The 25990-nt window shown below is 47.0% G+C and overlaps 2 long non-coding RNA genes across 3 annotated transcripts in view; one reads left to right on the plus strand and one right to left on the minus strand.

Annotated features, from left to right (window-relative positions):
* On the plus strand, positions 1-25926 carry LOC127667981 (uncharacterized). Of its 2 annotated transcripts, none has more exons than XR_007973969.1 (3): positions 1-112; positions 24923-25117; positions 25838-25926. It is a non-coding gene; the product is annotated as an uncharacterized LOC127667981 (long non-coding RNA). The 2 variants fall into 2 exon arrangements; XR_007973968.1 differs by lacking the exon at positions 1-112 and adding an exon at positions 24652-24800.
* LOC127667982 (uncharacterized) overlaps positions 1-25990 on the minus strand; it is a 41203-nt gene extending 15213 nt beyond the window's left edge. Inside the window, exons 1-2 of the long non-coding RNA XR_007973970.1 lie at positions 25894-25990; positions 22332-22516 (exon numbers count right to left, since the gene is read on the minus strand). This is a non-coding gene — a long non-coding RNA (uncharacterized LOC127667982). The remainder of the gene's footprint in view (positions 1-22331; positions 22517-25893) is intronic.

Raw genomic sequence — 25990 nt, forward strand, 5'->3', positions numbered from 1 at the left:
AAGAAGGTCTTCCTGAGTGCTGAAGGTCAAGCAACTGGAACTTTCTCAAGCTTTTAGAGGACTAGAAGTCTGAAAACAAAGCTGCGTCTCCAGGAGCAACTGTCAGCAGCAGGTGAGTGTTCCTGGTATCTGGCCTTGACTCTGCTACCTGGCAGCCATCTTACCTCAGTTTATCTGTAGCATAGGTTTATAGTAGAACTGCCTTGATTTTTGTGGGAAATTTTTGTTTTAACATGTATTTACTGTGTGTGCTCATATTTGTGTGTATACTCATTAGTGTGTGTGTGTTTGTGTGTGTGTCATAGGCTAACTCAGAGGAGTCATCCTCTCCAATTGTCCAGGAATGGATCTCAGGTTGTTAGGTTTGGCAACAGGCACCTTTAACCAGGAAGCTACATCTCCTCCATTGTGTGAAAATTAAAAATTCAACAATTTGGGGGTTGAAGAGATGGTTCAGTGGTTAAGAGCACTGGCTGCTTTTCCAAGGGACCACGGTTCAATTTCCAGGTCCGACATGGCAGCTCACACCTGCCTGATCTCCAGTTCCAAGGGATCCAATACCCTCACAGACACATATGCAGGCAAAATATGAATGCACATCAAATAAAAATAAGCATTGAAAATTAAAAAAAAAAAGAATTTGCAAACTGGGCACAGTGGCACATGCCTGTGACTCCAGCAAGAAGGAGCTGGGGACAGGATAAGGAGTTAACGTTAGCTTTGGCTATATATGGAATTTGTAGCCTGTACTACTGAAAACTCGTGCTAAGACAAACCACAAAACAAACAAGAAGCAGTCTGATAGCGTGTGAGTCGTGAAGCGTTGTGTAAGCAAGCGGGAGCGGCTACTGCACAGTTTCCATGACACTGGCGACTAACGCAGGAGGCGGTTCTCTTTCGTCTGCTTTGCACAGGACCTTTTCAGTCGCACTAATGCGAGGTACTTTGCTAAAGAGCTACACAAAGGAGCATCTTTTAAAGGGGCAGACAAAGTCGGGGCATGGTGGCACTTGCCTTTAATCCCAGCACTGGAGGAGTCAGAGGCAGGCAAATCTCTGTTGTGAGACTGAGACTAGCCTCGTCTAATATGATGAGTTCCGGGCCAGCCAGGGCTACATAGTGAGGCCTTATCTTTAAAAAGAAAAAAAAGGGTGGGGGTGGGGGTGGGGGGTGAAGCCAGGTGGCAGAGGCGCAGGCCTTTTACCCCAGTGCTCAGGAGGCAGAGGCGGTCGGATCCCTGTGAGTTCAACGCCTGCCTGGTCTACAGAGTGAGTTCCAGGACAGCCAGGGCTACACAGAGAAACCCTGTTTTGAAAAAAATAAAAATGGGGGTCAGGGTGGGACAGACAAGTCACTCATTCATGGTCGTGGTCCTTCTTTAAAGTTCCAAAGAAAAGACACAGGTAAGACCCTCACTAAGGAGAAGTTTCAGAATTAAATTCAAGTGACCCAGGTGGCCTTGACCTGGCCCTTCCGGTACAGGTTGCCACCTGTACTTCCATCCCTGCAAGGATCGTTGTCTCCACCCAGCACGCACACTGTAGAAGCTCCTAGTTTCCTTAACTGTGAAGCGGGGCCACCTAAGTCCTTAGCACGGGTCTCAACAGAGCGTGAGGAACACTTCCGGGGAGGTGAGTGACACTTCCGGGGAGCAGAGATGCCACCAGGAAGCTAATTTTAGAGCCGAGTACTGAAGGCAGGCGAGATGTTGCCAGAAGGCAGGGGGTGCTGAGGAACCCCGCTCTCTGTCCCCCAGACTGGAAACAGCCTGTGCCTTTGACAAAGAATGAGCGCGCTGTGTTCAGCAAAAGGCACAAAGAGATCCTGGCTGGAGTGAGGGCTGCACGGGCAGGAGGGGCCTGGCGAGCTAACACTGAAGGGGAACTAGGAAAAGAGGCTGCTGGGTCCCTGGGCCGGCCCTGGTTCTCCCCTAGCTCCCCATGGCTTTGAAGAGGCATTTCTGGTTGTCAGGCAGGGCGAGGCTATTCAGTGCTCTGCAGTCCATATTGGTGCGAGGCGAGTTAAGTAACTTCCAAGCCAGACATGGTGACTGGTGTCTACACTGCCAGCACTTGGGAGGTCAAGGCAAGAAGCTCGCCAGTCTGAGGTCTCCGCCGAGACTTACAGGGTTGAGAGGCTTTTCTCTGTCCTTCAGCATTAACCGCCCAGTGCGTTGTACTGGTTTAGATCGGTATTTACTGCTGCTTTTCAATTTTCCAGTACTGTGTGTACTAGTGATAAACTGGAGCAGGCCATTCAGCTTCCCCGGGCCTCAGTTTCGAGAGAATTAGATTGAACATAGACTCTTATGTCTCCAAATCAAAGCTCCTATCCAGGAAACCTAGCTCAGTGGCCAAACTGAAAACCCATGCATCCTTCTTAGCCGCCCCTTGCTAATATGCATGGAACCCCGTCAATCCCCCCAGAATACGCCTCTCTCCCTCACTTCCGCTTCCGTGGGCATCACCTCTGCCTCTCCCTTGGCTACCGTGGTGCTCAGGTGACTCTTGCTGTGGCTCCTGTCACTCGTACCCTGCATGGACTAGGCGGAACAACTACTTGTTAAATCTCACATCACACCGCAGCTGAAGACCCGCAGTATTCCAGTCACTTGCGGAAAGCACCAAAATCATTATCACAGCTCGCAAGACTCCGCCGAGCATCTCTTAACTTCCATGCCGCGTCAGCACCTGCCACGCACCCTCGTGTCTTCATCCCGGCTGAACGATGCTGGGCTCCACTGCATTCCTTCTGCCGTAGAGTCCCCTCCCCTGCCTTTTCATGTGTCTGGGACTTTCTTGACTGAACCCCTCTCCGTAGAACCCCTTGCTCGCCCTCCCAGCCTGGAGTAGCTTCCTACGACAGGATTCTCGATCACAATGTTCCTTTCTTTAGGGACTGAGCACAGCTCCTCCTTGTTTACTTGCTTACACCTGGCTCTCTCGGGAACGATCTTGAGATGAGGAGACAGGTACACGGTATCGAGACAATATCAAAAAGGCAACTCGCAGGTGCAGGTCCAGAACGTGGAAAAGAGTGGGGCGGGTTTCAAGTGTAGTCTACTCATTACCGCAGCCCACGGGGAAGCCCTGCTGTTTAAACTCTGCCTCTGGGTGTATCCCAAACCAGAAGGACTCTTTGACAGAGGAACCCAGTTAGGGTGGGAACAACTCCCAAGCATTCCTAGTTTCCTCCAGCTGCCCAAGAACAGGCTTCTGGAAAGTTCCATGTGAGGAAATGCAGCTCAACAGCACAATGACCACAAATAACAAAGCTAAGATAGTACCAGTTACATTTTCTTCTTTATTTTTCCCCGAATTTTTGAAATTAGATGCTCAATCCCCTTAGTATTGCTTGTATGTGTATAATTTCAGGGCTGCCCAGTGGGTATTGGATAGCCAGTTAAGGGGCTCATCTCTCTCTTTCTCCCAGAATTCCTTAGTTGCCTGCAGTTCTTTGTTTAGGGGTGAGGTCCCATGAACTTGCCCCCTTCTATGTTTGCACCGAAGGTGACAGGCTCCTTCTCAGACCGGGGATTAGTCACAAACCACACCCAAACACCTGTTTTCACAGAGAGATCCTTTATAAAGCAGGGAAGAGACGTTGAAGTAGGTACTTTCTGACTCAGGCAGAAAAACAAAAGCAAATGACCTCGCAGGTGTAATTTTTAAGAAGGGGGAAAGGGGCCGGGCAAGTGGTTGTGCCTTCCTTTAATCCTATCATCCAGGAGGGAGAAACAGGCAGGCCTCTGTGAATCCAGGGCCTGCCTGGTCCACAAGGTGAGTCCTAGGACAAGAGCTAAAACACAGAAACCCTGTCTTCCAATACAGAAGGAAGAAGAGGAAGAAGAGGAGGAGGAGGGGGAGGAGGGGGAGGGATCGAAAAAGGGGAAGTCTGTGTTAGAATGGGCTAGGGTGGTGTAGTATATTTACCCCAGAGGAACAGAGTGCAAGGACTCAGAGACTAAGATAGGAGATAAAGGATGAGGGAGAAGGGGAAGGGAAACAGGGAGGGGGAGGGGCATTTGTTCTGGAGGGCAATGAAGGCCTGTCTCTGGATAGAGAGGAGACAGATTTGGCCCACAGGAAAACCCCGCAGTTCACAAAGGTGCAAGGGGAACCTTGTGTTAGGATGAGGTGTTTAATTTTTATTGGGTGTGTTAATCAGGTGAGCCAAAGTGGGCTTTTGATTGCTGGACTTCAACACTTTGATAGCTGGACCTTGGAAGTCAGCCTCAGGAGGAGGCATTGGACAAATAAGGGAAAGGACCTTGGTGGCTACTTTAGGAATGCAATCTAGCAGTTTTTAGGGAGGCCGAGGGAATGGGGGAGAAAGGCCAGGCCTGCCAGGGCCGTGTTTGCCGTGCTTGGGCTGGCTAGTGCCCTGTCAAGCCTGTCTGCTTGGCTAGAACTCCTGCTTGTCCCTGCACAAGCCAGGAAACCCCACCAGCACAGAGAAAACTCCAGTCTAACAGGCCACCACTCCTCATCTCCTCCAGCAATCCCCCAAGAGTGCTCCCAGGGGCTCAGTTCTTGACCGTGTGTGGTCACAATCCCAGCTCCTGGGTAGCACATTGTCACTCCTCTCCTAACCTCCTCCCTGTGTGACTTCACTGACCTCCACCAGTGAGATCAGTGAACACGCCCAACACCTGCCTCCGGATGAACCCGCCTTTATCTCCTTTTAATCTGGTCTAACCTGGCCTGTATCTGCTTCACTGAGGAAGAGAAAATGCCTGTCACTGACTATTGGTGTTAGGTGTCTTCCTCTGTCACTTCCCTCTTACTGCTTTGGGTTGGAGATGTCTCCCTGAACCTAGAGCTCCTGCTTGCTGGCTACGCTGGAAGCCAGCAAGCCTGGGAGTCTTCCATTCCCCACCCTTGGAGCTGAGGTTACCGGCATCCAAGGGATGTCCGTCCGCCTTGTTATGTGGGGCACAGAACCTGAACTCCAGTTCTCAAGATTTGGCAGCAAGCACCCCTAACTGCTGAGCCATCTCTTCAGTCCCACAATTCTCCTTAGTTATATGGCAACACCCTGTATACAACAGCAAGGTAACCCTTTGGGGGCGCTGGTGTGTAGATCAGCAACACAGCACAGGCTTAGGATGTCCAAGGTCCCTGTCAGTCTCCAGCACCAAACTATAATGTGATGAACCTCCGGGAGCATCAGCAGCTCTGCACACCCCTCTGACCTGCACTGACCTGAGCTTCTCTTCTAGGGGACAGTTCTTGAGTTACTTCCTTTATAATAAATGAATAAGGGTCAGTAAATTATCTTCCCAAACTTTATGGGGAACAGATCTCTTCCTATTTTTGAGGGGGGGGGGAGCTGGGGGCATGAGACAGGGTATTCCCTGAATATCCCCATTCTGGAACTCTGAAGCTCACTCTGTAGACCAGGATAGTCACAAATTTGGAGATCTACTGAGATCAAAGGCATGCGCCACCATGCCTAGCTCTCCCCGCTACTGTTGTTAAGTGGAGCCCTAACTCCTCCAGCTTCCGGCTGACTTACATATTGCTGGCTTTGGGGGTCCCACAGCTGAGCAACGCACGTTCCCTGTCCCACCGGCTCTGCAGGGGGTAGTACCTCTGCTGTACAGGTTAAGCTTACAGCTGCTCTGCTTATTTTTTTTTTTAAGATTTATTTATTATTATATCTAAGTACACTGTAGCTGTCTTCAGACACACCAGAAGAGGGCGTCAGATCTCATTAGGATGGTTGTGAGCCACCATGTGGTTACTGGGAATTGAACTCAGGACCTTCAAAAGAGCAGTCAGTACTCTTAACCACTGAGCCATCTCTCCAGCCCCCTCCCTGCTTATTTGATATGCACGTAGAGACTTCTCTGGCCAGCTTTCAGACTTCCAATGGACTAGTAGAAAGGAATGAACTTCTTTGGCATCTCTGGTTTGTTGCCCTAACCCGTGAGGCAGCTCCGGCTCAGCTCTGCAGGTAGGCATGTTGGAACTACAACACAGGTTAGTTTGACCTAAACGTGCCTAGACTCACTCCCCCTCAGCCAAGGCTAAAGATATCATCTGGGACTGGAGAGAGAATGGCTCAGCAGTTAGGATCACTGCCTGTTCCTCCAGAGGATTGGGGTTCAGTTTCCAGCACCTATATGCTGGCTCACAATTGTCTGTAACTATAGTCTCGGGGGACCTGATGTCCCACTAAGGACACACATGGTACACAAACATACATGCAGAAGAAACACCCATACATATGAAAAAAAAAACTTTTTAAAAAGACATCACCAGCCAAAGTGCATGAAAACTTCTGTCCACAGGAGTGAAAGAACACCTCATTCTGGAAGATCTCCACATAGTCCCAGAAAAGACAAGAACATTCTGCCTGGTTATTGTTGCTGTCTCCCTGTCTCATTATTCCTATGGGCATCTAATAACCCCCCCACCCCCAGTGCATTCTGGGATCGAGAAGCTGATGCAGGAGCGAAGCTCTCACTCCTCCAACTTTTGGTCACCGAAGTGAGCCTTTCTTCAGTCCCAAGACTGATCTTGTTTTTTTCCTGAGGGATAAACTTCCAGACTTGAATCCTGTAATCATTTGTCTGAGTTACTTTTTTATTGCAGTGCTAAAACACTGGGACCAAGACAACTTACATAAGATAGAGTTTATTGGGCTTACCGTTCTATTGGGTGAGGCCATGGACATCACGGCAGGGAGCATGGCAGCAGGCTGGCAGTGTGGTGCTGGGGCAGTGGCTGAGTGCTCACAGCCTGATCTTCAGCCTCAAGGGGGTGATGATGGAAAGGCATGAGTTTTTGAAAACTCAAGGCCTGCCCCCAGTGCCACCCCCCCCCAAGAAGGCCATGCCTCTTAATACTTTCCAAATATTTTCATCAAATGGGACCAAAAGTATTTAACTATATGAGCCTATAGGGCTATCCTCATTCAGACCCCCACATTCCACTCCATAGCCCCCATGGGCTTGTAGCCATAGCATAGTGCAAATGCATTTAGTCTAACTTCAAAAGTTCCCATAGTCTACAGTCCCAATACAAGGTCCCAAGTCTCTTCTGAGAAGCAAGGGAATCTCTTAATTGTAACCCTCTTGTGAAATAAAAAAGCAAATTACATACGTCTAACATACAGTGACACAGAATAAACATTGGCATTCCAAAAGGGAGGAAAGGGGGCACAGTGAGGACGTACTGGAGCAAAGCAAGACTGGAACCCAGCAGGACACATCTCCAATCCTGTCTGATGTCAAAGGGCTCATGCTCTGCTCCTCCAGCTTCACTGACCACAGCATGCTTCTCTTTCCTGGGCTGGTTCCACTTCCTGTGTGCAGCTCTCCCTGTGTGCAGCTCTCCCTGTATGCAGCACTTCCTGTGTGCAGCACTTCCTGTGTGCAGCTCTCCCTGTGTGCAGCACTTCCTGTGTGCAGCTCTCCCTGTGTGCAGCACTTCCTGTGTGCAGCTCTCCCTGTGTGCAGCACTTCCTGTGTGCAGCTCTCCCTGTGTGCAGCACTTCCTGTGTGCAGCACTTCCTGTGTGCAGCTCTCCCTGTGTGCAGCACTTCCTGTGTGCAGCATTTCCTGTGTGTAGCACTTCCTGTGTACAGCTCTCCCTGTGTGCAGCACTTCCTATGTGCAGCACTTCCTGTGTGCAGCTCTCCCTGTGTGCAGCACTTCCTGTGTGCAGCTCTCCCTGTGTGCAGCACTTCCTGTGTGCAGCTCTCCCTGTGTGCAGCACTTCCTGTGTGCAGCTCTCCCTGTGTGCAGCTCTTCCTGTGTGCAGCTCTCCCTGTGTGCAGCACTTCCTGTGTGCAGCTCTCCCTGTGTGCAGCACTTCCTGTGTGCAGCTCTCCCTGTGTGCAGCACTTCCTGTGTGCAGCTCTCCCTGTGTGCAGCTCTCCCTGTGTGCAGCTCTCCCTGTGTGCAGCTCTCCCTGTGTGCAGCACTTCCTGTGTGCAGCACTTCCTGTGTGCAGCACTTCCTGTGTGCAGCTCTCCCTGTGTGCAGCACTTCCTGTGTGCAGCACTTCCTGTGTGCAGCACTTCCTGTGTGCAGCACTTCCTGTGTGCAGCTCTCCCTGTGTGCAGCTCTCCCTGTGTGCAGCACTTCCTGTGTGCAGCTCTCCCTGTGTGCAGCTCTCCCTGTGTGCAGCACTTCCTGTGTGCAGCACTTCCTGTGTGCAGCTCTCCCTGTGTGCAGCACTTCCTGTGTACAGCTCTCCCTGTGTGCAGCACTTCCTGTGTGCAGCACTTCCTGTGTACAGCTCTCCTTGTCAGGTATCCCATGGCTCTGGAGCCTCCAGCATCCTGGGGGCTCCAACTCAATACAGGCTTCACCTTCACAGCTTCATGCAATGGCCTCTGGGTCTCCACACAGGACACTCCTCCATATGCCTCACCCCAGCAGCTGTTCTTAGTCTAGGAGGAAGATTCCACAGACTCTTAAAGCCAGAAGTGGCTGCAACCGGAATGCTTGGCTCTCTACTGGAATTAATTTGCATAAGATTTGATCTGTTAATGATTTTTAGAACCAGAACCCCCCCCCCTGGCCTTTTCCTTACACAAGTAGCAGGGTGGGCTCTTTCTCTGAGGCTCCACTCTCTGTGCTCCATGTCTCCTCTCTTTCAGCACAAACCTGGGTCCAAACATCACATTTCTTGGTGTTCTTTTTATCCTCAAAATGTACATTTTTCGCTTCTTTTTGCCCCACGTGTTCACTGTCATTGTGGAGCTGCATAAGTGAGAGCTCTGATAACCACTCGACAATCAATGCTTGGCTGTCTTGAACTCTCCGCTGCCAACAAAATTAGTCCACTGCTCTTCAATTTTATCTCAGGCAAGTTTTTAGGAAAAGGGAAGAAAGCAGCCACTTTCTTTGCTAAAACAGAATGGTGTCTAGCCCAGTTGCTAACATGGTTCCCCACTGAGATCTCTTGAGCTGGGCCTCTGTAGTCCATATTTTCCTCATGGATAGTATCTTCCGAGCTCCAATCAGGATGGCCCGCTAAACCCTGCTCATAACATTCAACTGCTTTCCTAGCCCAAAGTCCTAAAGTCTTCCACATTCTTCCAAAAAGGTTATGGTCAGGCTTGTCACCTGACCATAGAGTTCCCACAGACTATTCAAATATATGACCATTAGGAGCCATTTCCATTCAACCACACCATAGCATCAAATTTGAAGAGGGATCAAGAGGATCCCTTTACTGAGAGCTGGTCGAAGTACAAGCGGCCCAGAGTTTCAGCTGGTGTCCAGTATGGGTGAAAACCACACAAGTCCTGAGGTTGTTCTAGCATTGTCCCATCACGTTCTACGTGCCTCATATTACAGCAGGATATTCACTCACACATTTGGAAAACACACTGATTGCCAGTTGTGTGGTAGGTACTTTGCAAATTAAATGTAAAAGCTATAGCAGTGACCAAGAAGATGGGCTATTTACCACAGATGAGCCTTCTCTGCAATAGGAACTGATTACGCTGTCCAGACTAGCCTCAAATTCATAGCCTCAGTCTCCTGAATACTAGGGTGTGTGTGTGTGTGTGTGTGTGTGTGTGTGTGCGTGGTCTTATTAGTTCAGACTAATGTTGAACTTAGGTTACTCCTGTCTCAGTCTACCAAGTACTGAGACCCTACCATACTTAGTTCCCAAATATACTTTGAGTGCATCACAAGAACAAGAAACAGTGGTGAATTTTGGTCACCAGGGTTAATGTGAGTTTTATCTGTTAGAATTATTGATTGTAAAACTGGGCATGCCTAGACTCCCAGGTCATGAGAGCAGAGGCAGGGGCATGCAAAGTTCAAGGCCATCTTTGTCTACATAGCAAGTTCTAGATCTGGCCTCAAAAAATGCAAAGTACATCAAAAATGCATCAACCCAGGAATCCCCTCAGACACAGGCAAACTAACACATTAGTCATCCTATTGTGAGGAAGAGAGCCAGTCAGTCGGGTTGTATAGGAAGCAGCTCTGAGGTGGAGGTTAGCTCACAGTGGGTTTACGTGCTCCCAGGGGCTGGAGTGAGTGCTCAGTGGCTAAGAACACTGAGTGCTCTTCCACAGGACCTAGGTAGGATTCCCAGCACCCACATGGTGGCTCACAACCATCTGTAACTCCAGCTCCAGGAGATCCTACACACTTTCCTGGCTTCCGGGGGCACTGCATGCAGATGTTACAGATACACATGCAAACGAAACATCCATACATATAAAATAAAATCAAGCTAAAAACAATAAAAAGAAGTGCTCTTGAGATTGCCATTAAAGATGAGAAAAACAAGCTAGGCGTGGTGGTGCACACCCTCCATCCTACACTCGAGAGGCAGAGTTCTTCGTGTTGGAGGATATCCTTTATCTACATATGGAGTTTTAGTCCAGACAGGGGGCATAGTGAGACTTATCAAAAGAAGAATGAGGAAAAGGACAAGAAGAAGAAAAAGAAATTGATCAGGAAGAAGAAAACGAAATGGATCAAGGTGGTGCATGCCAATCATCCCAAGGAACAGGGGCTCTGAGGAAAAAAAGCCACAAGCCTCACACCAGCCTGGACTACATAGTGGGTTCCAGTCCTGCCTAGGCTACATAACGAGAATTCACCAAACCAAACAAAGAAACACGAGAAAGAGAGAGAGGGCTGAAGAGGGGAGGGAGGAGAGGTGGAGTGGGCGTCACAGGGGAGGAGCTACCATGCGATGGATGTCCTGGCATGAGCCTCAGCTAAACCATGGAAGGCTCTAGGGCTGGCAGTTGCCTTGAGTTTGGTGTTCCCAGACGTAACAAATAAAAGCAGTCAGACTTGAACTTTATACAAACAATGAGTAATTTTTAGCGTGTGCCCCATGCTTCACAGCAACTTACATATTATCGTTTATCTGAAATGAACTAAGCACCATGTGAGAAGTCTTGCAGCAGCATGTGGGGGCCACGTTGGCCAGTGTCCGAGTTCAGACTTCTCCAGTAGCTGCGCTTGACCTTAAGGGAGCACATTCTTCTCCACAGAGGTAATTCTCATGCGGTCTGACAGCCTGCCAGCAGCCCACTCAGCCACTGAGGAAACAAGTCCTTTGGGTTTTGGTGGGGAACAAGGAGCATCTGTCAGGGCATCTACTATAGAAACTGGCTCCTGAAAATGTGCTTGTTGCTGTGTACTTGAAGACTGTCACACTGCACAGAATTAATGAGTGGGTCAGAGCATCAGCACCAAACCCACAAGGAGCAGGGGAGACATGTCAAGGTTACTGTGCAGTGGAAATCTGGTTGAGTTACTACTGTAGGTACCAAGACCAGTTCACTGGCCAGTACATGCTCAACTTGCAACCACCCTATTGAGTAACCTACAGATCTCCACTGTTACCAAATCCTGGCAAGATCAGGCTGGTTTGGGTTATTGTGCACCTTCCAGCTCTGTGGTGGCAAAAGATGTCCTGTTTCTTGCCTAGTCTCTCACACATTTTTTTCCCTTGAAAGGATTAAAAGTCCACCTTTGGGCCTGGCCTGAGAGATGACATGAGGAGCCAGGGATGTCTCTGAGAGCATGTCTGAGTCATATCCCAGAATAGTCATCTTTGGCCAACTTCAAGACATGCAATCTAGAAGCTGAGCTGATGCTGTAGCTCAGTTGAGAGACTGATTGCTTGCTGAGAATGAATGAAACCCTGGGGTTGACTCCCCAGCACATCGAAGAAGTAGCCAAGCCGGGTGTGGTGGCCCAAACCTGTAATCCCAGCACTCTGGGAGGCAGAGGCAGGCGAATTTCTGAGTTCGAGGCCAGCCTGGTCTACAGAGTGAGCTCCAGGACAGCCAGGGCTACACAGAGAAACCCTGTCTCGAAAAAAACAAAAACAAAAACAAAAACAAAGAAGAAGAAGAAGAAGAAGAAGAAGAAGCCATGATGCACATGGCTAACAAGATCCTAACAGGAGGGAGGTGGGAATTCAAGGTCATCCTCTGCACAAAACCACAGAAAGTTCTAGGCTATCCTGGGCTACATAAGATTATAAGATTTGTGGAAAGAGAGAGAGAGAGAGGGAGGGAGGGAGGGAGAGAGAGAGAGAGAGAGAGAGAGAGAGAGAGAGAGAGAGAGAGAGAGAGAGAGAGGAGAGGAGAGGAGAGGAGAGGAGAGGAGAGAAGAGAAGAAGTAGAAAGAAAGGTAGGTAGGTAGGGAGGGAGGGAGGGAGGGAGGGGAGAAAGTGCACAGAAGCCAGCAGTGAGGGCAGTACAGCTATAACCCAGCACTTGGAAGGCGGAGGCCAGAGGAAATCAAGGTCCTCATAGTTGACTTTGAGGGCAGCTTGGGCCAAGTAAGAGCTTGTCTTGGAAAAAGCAAAATGTTACTGCATCCTTTTAATGTTTGTTTGATGCTATTGCTTCTTTGGGTTTTGATTTTGTTTTGAAATAGAATCTCCTGTGTGGCCCAGGCTGGATTTAGTCAGTTTTCTTGCCTCAGCTTCCCTAGGAACTGGGATTGTAGCTCCACATCTGTAGCCAGAGATTTTCCTAGTCTGGAGTCTCAGTGATCTTAAATATCTATGTTACATTTGTCTCCTAAAGGCATTTTGGTTTTTAATCTTAGATTTACGATTTCTCCACACTTCTGGAGGTCAAACTCAGGACCTGCCCATGCTGGAAAAACAACGTACCCATAAACTACATCCTTAGACCAAGGGCTAGACCATTGCTACTTGCTGGTTTTTGAGACACAGCCTTTCTCGGGAGTCCAGGCTGGCCTTGAACTTGCCAGCCCCCTGTGTCAGACACTTTAGAGCTAGGATTACAGGTCTGAGTCATGACACCCAGTGTGGATTAGAGTCTCCTGATGTGGCTGTTTCCTTCCTGAATTAATAAACAGGTACTTGGTCAACTGCCTTAAAATGGACTATAATTCAGGCATTACTAAAGAACAGTTCTTGAAACTTGGATCTCAGTCAGCCTGTGGTCTGTAAAACTAATCCCAACATGTTATTTATTAATTCTTTTAGTAGATCTGGCAGTGCAGATCGCATGCTGCTGTGTCCCGCGCTACCGTCTCGCCAGCAAGAACGACGCGGCACACTTAGGATCCTTCTGTAGAACGCTTTATGCCTCTTGAGAGGAAGAGCATAAGCTTACATGGCGGAGACCCCGAGGGAGCGCGAACCCAAGTCTTATATAGGCAAGTCCTCCCGCCTTGGACGTGGCGTACCCTGGTTGGCTGCGGCTCATTACCCCATATGACGCCACGAGGTAGGCGGAGACTCAGTGGCAGGAAACTCCGCTTGGGCATGCGCACTCGGCCTGTTTACGGCTCAGCAAGAACAGGAAGTAGGCGCCATCTTGTAATGGAGATCATAGGAGCGTTTGGGCGGCCCCCAACATCTCACCCTTTTTGATTTACTATGAGGGCTAACAGATAACCTGGTTAGAAGGTGGAGACAGAGATCGTCCCTCCCTGTGAGAAATCAGACCATGTACGATGAGAAATCAGACCATGTACGGGGATATCCCCTAGACTCCTTGCTACGTCCGGGGTATCCTCGACCTGTCCTCTGCCGTTTTTTGGGAGGGGAAACTTGGGCAGGTAACCCCTATGCTGGGCGATATGCCTCCTGGAGGTGATTTAGCCTCCATGCGATACCTCGTTCAACAACCTTCCCCAGGCGCCAGTCCAACACTCTACCATGTGCAATGAGCTTAACTCCAGGCGTGCAAGAGCTGTTTGGGCTGGCTTTCTATTGCCTCAGGATTGACAGCCATACTTCTGTGGAGGTTCCATTCTCCAGAGCCGCAAGTGCCTGCGCAATGACCACTTTGTCTCGTTTACTTTGGGTTCTGAGCCTACAGACCAACCATAGCAGTAACACCAGCCCGCAGCAGACAGCCATGCCAAACATTCCCACCCCCACCCATTCCTTGAAGTAGGAAAAGGTTGAAGTGGTCCAGGAAGAGAGTCCCTCTGTCAGCGACAGGTCCACTCGAGTCGAATTGACAGCCAACACTGCTGCCTGCAAGGATTCGAGAGTTTCATCGAAGCCTTCAGACCAATTTCAAGGGCCAGGAGTAGTTTCTGTGGGATCCGTCCAGGTGTCATCTTCAGGAGTCAGAATTCTCCATGTCAGTCGCTCGGCAGCCAGAATGGGTTATTTTCCCCCTGTGGGAAAACACAAACAGCTCCCCTGGATCTTATTAAAATAGGATCCGGGCCTTTCCATTGACCAGACAACACATCTTTCCATTTGACCATTTCTTTTGGCCTGTCAGGTTCTGAACAGGGTCGGTCTGCTGCAGTCTGGTCATGCTCGTCCAAATTTAAAAAATTCATAGTAAAGAGTGCTACCGGTATAGCAACCCTTGGTACAGGGGGTAAGTCCTCTGCTATTCCCCCTTTTTGTTTTATTAAATAGGATTTGAGCGTATGGTGGGCTCGCTCAATAATGCCTTGTCCCTGAGGGTTATAAGGCAGACCTGTGATATGGATAACCTGCATTTGTAAGCAGAATTGTTTAAATTTTTGAGATGTAAGCAGGTCCATTATCAGTTTTCAAACACTTAGGTTTCCCCCAGGCGCTCCATGCCTCAAGGCAATGTTGAATGACCAGGGTGTGGTTTTTTCCGCTGGTCAGAGGTGTGGCATGGAGAATGCCAGAACATGTGTCTACAGACACATGAACTTATTGGAGTCTCCCAAATGAGGGGCAGGTGGGTGACATCCATCTGCCAGACCTGTAGGGGAGAAATCCCCCTAGGATTCACGCCCGTATGGGGGCCCTACGTGGAGAGGACCGGAATCCTGTACTGCCCCATGCTGAGAAGCATGGCCTTGGCCACCGTCTGCCAATTGGTGGGTGTCATGGCGTCCCCTGCCAGCTGGTCTAACTGGCCCAATGTGAAATTGGCCGAGACCCCATATTTTCTAACGGCCTCAGTCAGTTCCTTAATCCTACTATATTCCACTGGGGCATACGCCTGATCAGTGTTCTCCAGGCTTTCAAAGATGGGAAAGGACATCCAGAGCTTTCTCCTTACCCTCTCTGGTAGGAAAGAGAAGGTTCCATGGCGCGCCTCATAAGGAGGGGGCGCCGAGGGTGTCTTAGCAATGGTCATGGCAAGGTGAGGGTTCCGACTCCGCCCATACATATTTACTATTATTAAAAGCTTGATTATTAACATCTCAAAAATAGCTGCTATAGTATTTGTGCTGAAGCAGGGAGAAACTTAAAGGAATAAACATGTGATCTGAGAGTACAAATTCTTTTGGATAACAATTAATTTTGCCTAAAAAGGCTTGCCATGTAATAGATCAACCATTAATAATAATTAATTTGATTGCTGCTTAAAGCAAGGAACAAATGTTTTCTTGAAAACAGAGGTTTAAGACCTCCTGTGGCAAGCTTAAAATAAGGTAAATATAAGATAAAGCCAATTAATATATCTTAACAACCTTTGAAAACCATTTACCTAAAAAATTTTAAAAGTCCATAGTTAGAGCAAAGGCCTGTAACAAACATTCTATGATTATAGACTGAAAAATGTAAGATCCTAACTCTTGTATTGAAAGAGAGACAAACATTTTTTCTCACAGGACGTAAGGCTGTTAGCCATTCCTTGAGGCAAAAACTTTCTAATGAAATTGTTTTGCTTTGTTTCTTTAAAGTTAGAAGCAAATGCTTTTATAATTATCAGAATGTAAAGCAAAAAACCAACCCTTTAAATTTACAATAATTTTGCAGGGAGTAGACAGGCCAAATGTTAATGCCTTTATAGCCTCCTTGACCTTTCATAGACTTGAATTGCATTTTAACCCACACCAGGATAAGTCAAGAATTTTTTTTTAAGCCAAACACTCCCTAGGTGGGGCCTGTAAGGCAGAAACAATTTCTCAAAACTTCCTCACTAGCTTCCCCTGAGGCAGCTCTAAGTTTTGCATTAACTCAAATGTAAAATTTTTTTATCTGCCCTAGGATCCACCTTGAGTCCTTGGCAAGGACATTGTATGAGATTCCTAGAATGTAAATATCTTCTAATCTGAGCCTTTTATCTAAGACCAGAACCAAACCTACAAGGACGTTTTGAGGATTAAACAAAAGAAACTAGTAATTCCATGGTCAAAGGAACCTGCTTGATATCAAATACATTTTCACTGAGATCTCCTTTTTAATTTTGGAGGGTTAAATTTTGCTCCTACCATTGTAGCCTATAAACTTGTGAAAAAGTGGCAATGGGCCTCTAAAACCCATAGCTGTATCACTCTCAAAATTATCTTAATTACAAAATGTTAAGAATTATGAGCCTGCAAGCTGAAAACTGCAGCCAATGACACTGATTTTTATTGTAACTCAATGTTTTCTTGTAATATTAGAGCACAATTGCAATTTTGGAAGCAAATCCCAATTTTAAACAATCTATTTTCTTTAAAATCAATGACAAACACATTTTTACAGCACAAGGTTTGTCTGCCAGTGTAACTTATTAAAGAGACATTTACATCTTAATCCAATCTCCAGGCCAAGATTCACACAAAACACCATGCCAATTTAGGAGCGTCTTAAAGGCCTGTATTTCCTGAATTGCGTCATGCCACGTGTTTAAAAATGGCGACTACCCTAAACTATCAGCTTTAATCTAACTTTTTGTTAATAACATAAACCCTTTAAATCATGTCCAGTGACTTAAGCCAATACTCTATAGTCAAGACATGCAAAATATACCTTTAAATCCAATTATAAACAAGAACAAAGCATGAGTTGCGTTGGGCCACATGTAGCTAGTTAAGATAGCTCTAACACTGAATCACCAGTTTTAAACTAACCTTTTCTTACTAACACTGTATCTTTTAAATCATACCCAATTAATTTATAACTCTTTAGTCAAGATGTTATGTAAAACCTTATACCGTTAAGACCAATTAGAAACAAGTATAAGGCGATTACAGGAATTTCACAAGCCAAACCAAAGTTTTTCCCAAAAATTGAGGCTTCTGGGCTTTTAAAAGTGGCTTTTTCCCCAGCTATGTTTGCCTCTTGGGTGAGTGAACTGTGCTGCTGTGGCACAGCTTTAAATCAGTCCTCACACAAACTGCCGCTGGCTCAAGAGGTTGCCAGCAGATGAAATCCTTACCAATTTTTCTTTTTAACATGAAACAAACAGTCATTCACACAAAAACACAGAGAGGACATAAACGTACACATAGACAAACAGTCAGTGCACTGGGACAAACACAGATAACTTTTCTTTTATACACTCCCTTGTCCATAGACTTTCCAGGAGGTCCATTTTCCTTATATCTAGGTTCCTTAAAATACTCTCCCTTGTCCGTAGACTTTCCAGGAGGTCCATTTTCCTTATATCTAGGTTCCTTAAAATACTCTCCCTTGTCCGTAGACTTTCCAGGAGGTCCATTTTCCTTATATCTAGGTTCCTTAAAATACTCTCCCTTGTCCGTAGACTTTCCAGGAGGTCCATTTTCCTTATTCTGGGCCCGTTTCTTCTTAGTGCACCTAACCTCTCACTGCGCTCAGTTTCTGATATGCTGTCCTGGACTTCTTGAGAACACTTCAGCCCTCGGCAATGGCAATCAGGCAGTCCCTATCCTCCAAGCAGTTTTTAATGAGTTTCCATATTGCTTTTGTGCTACCTAACTTGTTCCATGAGGCCAATGTCAGCGACCCTGAGCAGACATACCAGGGAGCCACTCGATCTATCTCTCGTACAAAGTTCCTAAGCATTCGGTTGGCAATCTTGATATCTCGTTGTTTCAGCACAGCCTCTAAGGCGGCGACAACCGATTGGGACGAACCCAATGTTGAGGGTGCACTCGCGGCTTATCTACGTCCGTCTTACCAGCACGAGAAACCGAAGGTAAAAGGACCGCACACTGCTCCCTTATCTACGAGAGACTGAGGCGTGGGCTCAGGTGCGGGCCGCTTATCTACGTCGGCCTTACCACACCTAACACCAACCTTTATGAATGCAAAAGGAAACTATCAGAGAAAGTAGGAGCGCTCTCAGGACAATGACCAAGGCCTCAAGACTGCCTTCCCAAGGTGGAGAGAGATTCAACCCGAAGTCCAAAAAAGACATACCTCTCTGGGCGACTTCACCTACAGTTCTGAATCCACCCCGAGTTCGAGGGGTCTCCGGTGGTGCTGACGATGGTCTGGTTGTGTTTCCCGGGTTTCGGCACCAGTTGTCCCGCGCTACCGTCTCGCCAGCAAGAACGACGCGGCACACTTAGGATCCTTCTGTAGAACGCTTTATGCCTCTTGAGAGGAAGAGCATAAGCTTACATGGCGGAGACCCCGAGGGAGCGCGAACCCAAGTCTTATATAGGCAAGTCCTCCCGCCTTGGACGTGGCGTACCCTGGTTGGCTGCGGCTCATTACCCCATATGACGCCACGAGGTAGGCGGAGACTCAGTGGCAGGAAACTCCGCTTGGGCATGCGCACTCGGCCTGTTTACGGCTCAGCAAGAACAGGAAGTAGGCGCCATCTTGTAATGGAGATCATAGGAGCGTTCGGGCGGCCCCCAACACTGCTGTTTTGTGAGCCTTTTCTTGGTCTCTTTATCTGAGAACATATACTGGGCTGAAATACACAGTCTTTTTTTTTTTTAAAGTGTGGAAGATCCATTCTCTATAACTGTAATATTTTTCAAAGAAAGAATAAAATATAGATGTAATATGTAAGTCTGTAATATAGATGCGTAAATGTGTTATCACAACACAGCGTGCCTATGCTGCAGAAAGGCGTGGTTCTGAGAGGCAAAGGATCAGGAGATGCAAGACTCTGAAGCGAAACAGATGCGAGTTCAAATCCTAGCTAGCTCCGCCCTGGTCAGCTGAGTGGCAGGGTTGGACAAGACTGTTGTTATGGGTAGGGGGGGTGGTGTCTTACTGTATCACCACTGCCCAGGCTCATCTCAAACTCATGAAGACCCGGGACACTGCCCCCTCTGTGTATGACTTCTTTTTTCTTGTTTGTATGTTTGTTTGTTGTTTTATTTTTTTGTTTTTTCGAGACAAGGTTTCACTATGTAGCCCTGGTTGTCCTGGAACTTTCTTTGTAGACCAGGCTAGCCTTGAACTCACAGAGATCCACTTGCCTCTGCTTCAGCATTGCTGGTATTAAAGGTGTGTGCCCTAGTGCCAAGCCTGTGTATGGATGGCTCTTAGCCATTTTACCACACTCTCTTCCGTTGAGCCTCTGCATGTCTGCTCCCTTGTCTGAAGGTGGAGATCTCTATTTGCTTCATAGATGGCAGTTCCTTCATCCTCACTGTGTGCTGAGAAACACCCTTGTTGCACACACTGAGCTAGATTTGTCTTATTGGGTTTTGTTTATTTTGCTCTGCTAGGGACAGGACTTCACAAGTTTTCGGCTTCAACAAGTCTTTAAAAATAGTTTTAATTTTGAAAATTTGTGTATTGCTTTGGCTGGCTGTGGTGGCACACACCTTTGATCCCAGCACTGGGGAGGTAGAGGCAGGCAGAGGTCTGTGAGTTGGAGGCTAGCCTGGTCTACATAGCCAGCTCCAGACCATTTGGAAATATAAAGGGAGACAGTCTCAAAACAATAACAACAACAAGAAGGACAACAAACCTTCTCGGTGACGCTTCTCTATCGTGGTGCGTACTGATTTCTCTCCCTCCGAGCTTCCCAGGTCCTTCTGGGTTTTACCACTCACAGAGCCTCCAGTTCTCTGCTACCCCGCACTGGTGGCTGGCTCTCCTATTTATACCTATCATATCTCTGTCTTCCTCTCTACCCTTTCTCAAGTGCCCCAAACCATTTTTAGCCGGCATGTTTAGTAACTGGTTAGTTTCATTGTATTTGCTTTCTGGGGCTGGGAGAAACTGCCGGAGCAAGACAGCATAAAAGGCAAAAAGATTCCCTTCGTCTCTGTTGTATGTTGACATGAAGCAAGCACCAGGACAAGAGATATTGAACGAAACTATAAAGTAAAGAAAGCAGAGAGACGAAGACCAGGATCACAGTATCGCCCCTCAGGAGCATGCCTCTAATGACCTACTCCATTCCACTAAGTCCCACTTCATAAAAGTCACTCCATGTCCCAACAGCACCACAGGAGCAAACACGCTTCCATGGCTAGATCTAACCATGGCTATAACCACCAACCTCATGCATTTGTCAGCCAGAGGTGAGTCGAAGCTACACAGCCAATGACATAATTCCTAAAACCTACAGGCAGAGAGGGAAGGCCCTCTCTGCAGTGTTTGTGTAGATTTGCAGTGTGCATGGAACTGGAGAGACATTGTTAGAACCAAAGAATGACCTCGGGGTTGCACAAAGAAAGGCATGAACAAAGCAAAATTAGCTCAGCAAGGCGAATCTTTTTGCACACAGTCTGCCACGACTCAAACTAGTCTAGCAAGCACATTTGACCAGGCTGGCTTCCATCTTTTATCCTCAGGTAGGTGGTAGAAGACTCTAGCTCAGCCTATTGGTGGGAGCTCAGCTTCAGCCTGATGGGATTGGCTAACTGATGCAAAGGAGAAGGAAAGTGGGCTCAAGAAATGTGAGGCCCTGTCAGGTGACCTGCCTCTGACAGAAAAGCCTGTGTCTCACAACATGGTGACAGGTGCCAGCGTGGCCTCTGCTGAATTGGTCAGTTACGAAGTCCCTTCACTGTTAACATCCCTTATCTGGAATCTTGCTGCTGATAAAGACACCAAGATGGTCAGTATGGGGCTTCTGAAGGAAATTAACAAAAGGGGGAATAGAGCCTTGGCATTTAAGAAAGGATTTATTTTGTATCAAAGAGAGGGTAACAATAGTAAGATATAGTAGCAATTTTCAAATTTGGCTACTAGAATCACCTAAGGAACCAAAAGCAAACAAAACCAAGGTTCTGATCTATTTGGTATAAATTGGGATCCAGGTATCAGGAGTTCTGAAGCTGTCTAGAGAGTCAGGTATGGTTGTGTATACCTGTGATCCCAGCACTTGGGATGCAGAGGCATAATGATGAGATATTTATAAAAATCCTCAGTTATGCAGAGAGTATTAGTGTTCTCATTGCTGTGAACAGACATGATGACCAAGGCAACTCTTACTAAAGGACAACATTTAGTTGGAGCTGGCTTACATACCTTCAAAACCAGTAAGTACCACTTGGGTGATTCTTACACATTACCAAGTCCAGCTACAGCACTGGGTACAATCTTGGCTATCTCTGGAACACAGCTTCTTTGTGCTCTCAGAAAACACTTCCCAGAAGATTTCACCAGTGATGCTGGTCTCTTCTTAATCTCTGCTAATTTCTTAGCTCCACATAACCAGCATCAACTGTCCCAGTAGTCTGGTCTATTTTTGATTCTAAAGCCAGAGCTGCAGAGTTCTGCTGCTGCTGGAGCTGGAACAGGGCCCTCTTGTTCTATTGCACCCTTCACTACCTAAGTTCGACTGTCCTGGAACTTGTTCTGCACACTGACCTTGAATTCAGAGGTCTACATGCCTCGTCTCCTGGATTAAAGGCATGAACCACCATTTCTGGAACTAAGCCTTTTCTATTTGGAACTTGCTCGGTACCTGGCTGGCCTTGAACTCAGAGACTGGCTTGCCTCTGTCTTCTGGGACTGGTGGTGTGTACCACCACACTGGGGCCTAAGCTTTTCATGTCACAAATCCTCAAGATCTGGTTAAAAAAGTCTGTGTCTTCCATTTCTAGAGTGTAGTTCATTCTAGACTAAAAGTCCAAATTTTATTGTTTTTACAATAACCCAAGTAAACAATACATTTAGCTGGGTGGGATCTTGCCCAGATGTTACCACTCTCTTAATCTGTTTATCCCCTCAAATTTAGGATGTAGCTTCCTGATGCCCTTTTATTACTTGAACATACATTTTGTATTTTTCCTTCCTAAGCTTGCTAAGCTTGATCAAAACACTCCTCATGAGACTGAACTACGGACAAAGTCTAAACTAGGCTTTTCTGAGACTTCCTTTGTCAATGCAATTAATCTGAATCTTTTCACTTTATCCACACGTAGCCTCTTCAGACAAAGGCAAAAAGCAGCCATGTTCTTCATTTTATTTAGGTCACACACTAACATTCTTCTCCTTTGAAAACTTTTGAGCCAGGCCCCCACAGTTCACATCACCCTCAACACCAATGCCTTCCATATTCCTACGAGAATGGCCCATCACGCCCCACTTTAAGCATTCTATCGCTTTCCAAATCCAAAGTCCCCAAATCACATTCCTCCAAACAAAAACATGGTACGGCCTATCACAACAATACTCCAGTCCCTGATACCAACTTCTGTCTCAGTTAAGGTTTCCATTGCTTTGAAGAGACATCATTACCAAGGCAATACTTATAAGGACAACATTTAATTGGGGCTGACTTACAGGTTCAGAGGTTCAGTCCATTATTATTAAGGCAGTGGTAGCTTCCAGGCAGGCATGGCACAGGAGGAGCTGAGAATTCTGCATCTTGATCTGACTGCATCCAGGAGAAAACTGACAATTCCACAATGGGCAGAGCTTCAAAGCCTGCCCCCACAGTGACACACTTCTTCCAACAGTAGCACTTCCTGTGGGCCAAGGATATTCAAACCACAACAGTTATATAGAGAGTTCAGATCTGAGATACATGAGGCCCTGTCTCAAAGCAACAAAACGTAAATTCTTGAGAGAGAGAGAGAGAGAGAGAGAGAGAGAGAGATGAAAAAGGTAAGAATACTCACAAGCATTGTGAGGCTTTAGTCTCAGCACTACTGAGAAAAATATAAATGAACTATTCAATTTTTTAAAAGCTAGATGGCCCAATGGAATAGCTAGCATGCACAGAACCCGGAGTTCCATGCTTGACCGATACTGAGAATGGTGGTTATATATTCCTGTAATCCCAGAGCTTGGCAGGTGAAGAAGGAGAATCACAAGTCCAAGGTAGTCTTTGGCTACATAACAAATATTGCTAGTTCCCAGCAACCACATGGTGGCTCATAACCATCTGCAATGGGATCTGATGCCCTCTTCTGGTGTATCTGAGGAGATCAACAGTGTACTCACATTCATAAAATAAATAAAATGTGTTTTTTTTTTTAAAGAGTATTTGATGCTCTTGTAGAACACCAAAAATAAAATAAAATAAAATAAATAAACGTAAGTAAAACCACATAACCTTAGACCCAAAATGTATCCTGCCTACGAAATGAACAGGGATAAAGATCAAGCAGAGACGGAGGGAACAGCGAACCAATGACTGGCCCAACTTGAGACCCATCTATGGGAGAGAGCCAACCCCTGACACTATTAATGTTACTCTGTTATGCTTGCTTGCAGACAGGAGTTGTCTTAGGGTTTCCATTGTTGTGAAGAGATACCATGACCATGGCAACTCTTACAAAGGCAAACATTTAACTGGGTCTGGCTTACAGTTTCAGAGGTCCATTTCAGAGTCCATGGCCATGGTGGAAACATGGCAGCATCCAGGCAGGCATGGTGCTGGAGGAGCTGAGAGTTCTACATCTTCACCCAAAGGAAGCCAAGAGCAGACTGTTTTTCAGGCAACTAGGAGAGTCCCAAAGCCCAACCCCACAATGACACAATACTCCAACAAGGCCACACCTACTCCAACAAGGTCACACCTCCTAACTGCCACTCCCTGGGCCAAGTATATTCAAACCACCACAGGAGTTGGTCTCCTAAGAGACTTCATCCAGAACCTGAAGGATAAAGATGCAGAGACACACAGTCAAATATGGGGAACGGGTGGCAGAGTGACAGACAGGATTGAGCTAGCTGGAAAGGTCAAGGACAGCACAAGAAGACCTACAGAGCCAACCAAGCTGGGCTCATGGGCGCTCACAGAGCCTGAACCATCAATCAAAGAGCATGCTAGGGATGGACCTAGGCCTCCCACACCTTTGTAGCAGATGTGCAGCTTGGTCTTCATGAGGGTCCCTAATAACTGGCTATCTCAGACTCTGTTGCCTGCCATTGTATCCCCTTCCCCTAGCTGGACTGCCTGGTCAGGCCTCAGTGAGTAAGGATGCACTTAATCCTGCTGTTACTTAGTGTCCCACAAAGGGGCGGGTACCGGTTCCCCTTCTCCTTAGAGAAGGTAATAGAGGTAACAGGGGGAGGGATTTGTGATCTTAGAGCTGAAAGGAAAGGAGGGAGGAAGGCTGAGACCAGGATGTAAATAACAAAATTCATAAATAAACAAATTAATGAAAAAACAAGTAAAATAAGATGATTCTAATTGGCAATCAGAGTTGAACACCTCTGGTTATACTTTATCTTTTAAGCAGTATGTAATCCTGGCTGGCCTTGAACTCACAGAGATCTGCCTCTCTCTGTCTTCTGAACTCAGGGATTAAAGTCACCATGCCCGTTCACTCGTTATACTTTAAATGTAAGCCTGCTTGATACAAGTTTTTTGCAAAGTGTATAAAATGCTCCAAAATTGCCTACAGGTTGAGATTTAAATCACACACACACACACACACACACACACACACACACACACACACACACAGCATTTCTCCCTTTTGAACAGTAGATAAAACAACTTTAAATGACTTGATGTTCTTCCAAATCACTGGGTAACGAGCTATCACTGAACAAACTTCTGAAGGCCTCTGCCAATTGCCGTATCCTGTTCAGCAAGTAGACAAAGCCAGTTTTCCAGTGTGGGTAAACCCTGGCCTGTGGGAACTGATTATTAAAGTCACCTGGTGGCTCACCAAGGCAAGAGCAGAGATGACCCAACTGTGGACTGTTAGAACTGACAGGAAACGGAAAGTAACACTTTCTAGAATCTAGTGTGCACACCTGGGGAAAAGGAAGACGCCTTCTCAGAGCGGGAGCGAGGTCTGCTGGGCCAGGGCTTACATTCGCATCAGAAAGCGTGTGTGGAAAACATCTGGCTTACGGACACGTATTCCGTTTTTAAGACTTATTTTTCTTATTCTGAATTACTTGTCGGTGTGTAGGTACGCGCGTGTAAGTGCAGATGCCGGCGGAGGCCGAGGCGACAGATGGCTGTGAGCTGCCAGATGTGGCTTCTCAGATGTGGAACGGACCTCAGGTCCGCGGCAAGAGTAAGCGCTCTCAACTGCTGAGGAAGCTCTCCAGCCCAACATTTCACGTCCCTTAGAAAGAAAAAGGCCACGAACTCGCTTCAGCAGGTAGACACGGAGCAAAAGTCTTGGACATTGTCCTCTGACCTCCACACGCATTCACACAATAAAGAAGTAAATGTTCAAGGAGGAGCTGGTAGGATGGTTCATCGGGTAGAGACTCCAGCGGCCGAGCCTGATGCTCAATCGCTAGGACCTACAGGATGGAAGGCGAGAAGCCACACACAGATAGATAGACAGATGATAAATAAATGTAATTTTTTTAATGTTAAAAAATTAATTAGCCGGGCGGTGGTGGCACACGCCTTTAATCCCAGCACTTGGGAGGCAGAGGCAGGCGGATTTCTGAGTTCGAGGCCAGCCTGGTCTACAGAGTGAATTCCAGGACAGCCAGAGCTACACAGAGAAACCCTGTCTCAAAAAAAAAAAAAAAAAAAAAAAAAAAAAAAAAAAAAGAAAAGGAAAGGAAAAAAGAAAAAGAAAAAAACATTCATTAAAATTTCCAAAGCCCTGCCCCCGATCAAATGAATTAAGATTTCTGAGGCTGGGGTTTAAGTATCAGTAAATTTTCGAAATTTTAGACCTCATTTGTTTACTTTGGGGAGGGTATTTCTCTGTGTAGCCCTGGCTGTTCTGTGACTCGCTCTGTAGAGCAGGTTGGCCTCAAACGATCTCGGCGTAACTCTGTCTCCTCAGTGCTGGGATTAAAGGCGTGCGCCGCCACCACTGCCTGGCTTTTTTCCTTTTCATTCCTTTCTTTCTTTCCAGTGTGGAACGAAGATCTCACGCAAGCGCTCCACCTCTGAGTTACACCCTGTTTCTACCTGGTCTGTAGCGGAGACTGAGAAGCATCCGTTGTCTACCAAATGAAGAAACAGCGCCAGAAAGATGAGGGAGTGAAAGAACGGGCTGAGAACCCCG

The sequence above is a fragment of the Apodemus sylvaticus genome, chromosome 17, assembly GCF_947179515.1.
Source record: "Apodemus sylvaticus chromosome 17, mApoSyl1.1, whole genome shotgun sequence".
Classification (NCBI taxonomy): Eukaryota; Metazoa; Chordata; class Mammalia; order Rodentia; family Muridae; genus Apodemus; species Apodemus sylvaticus.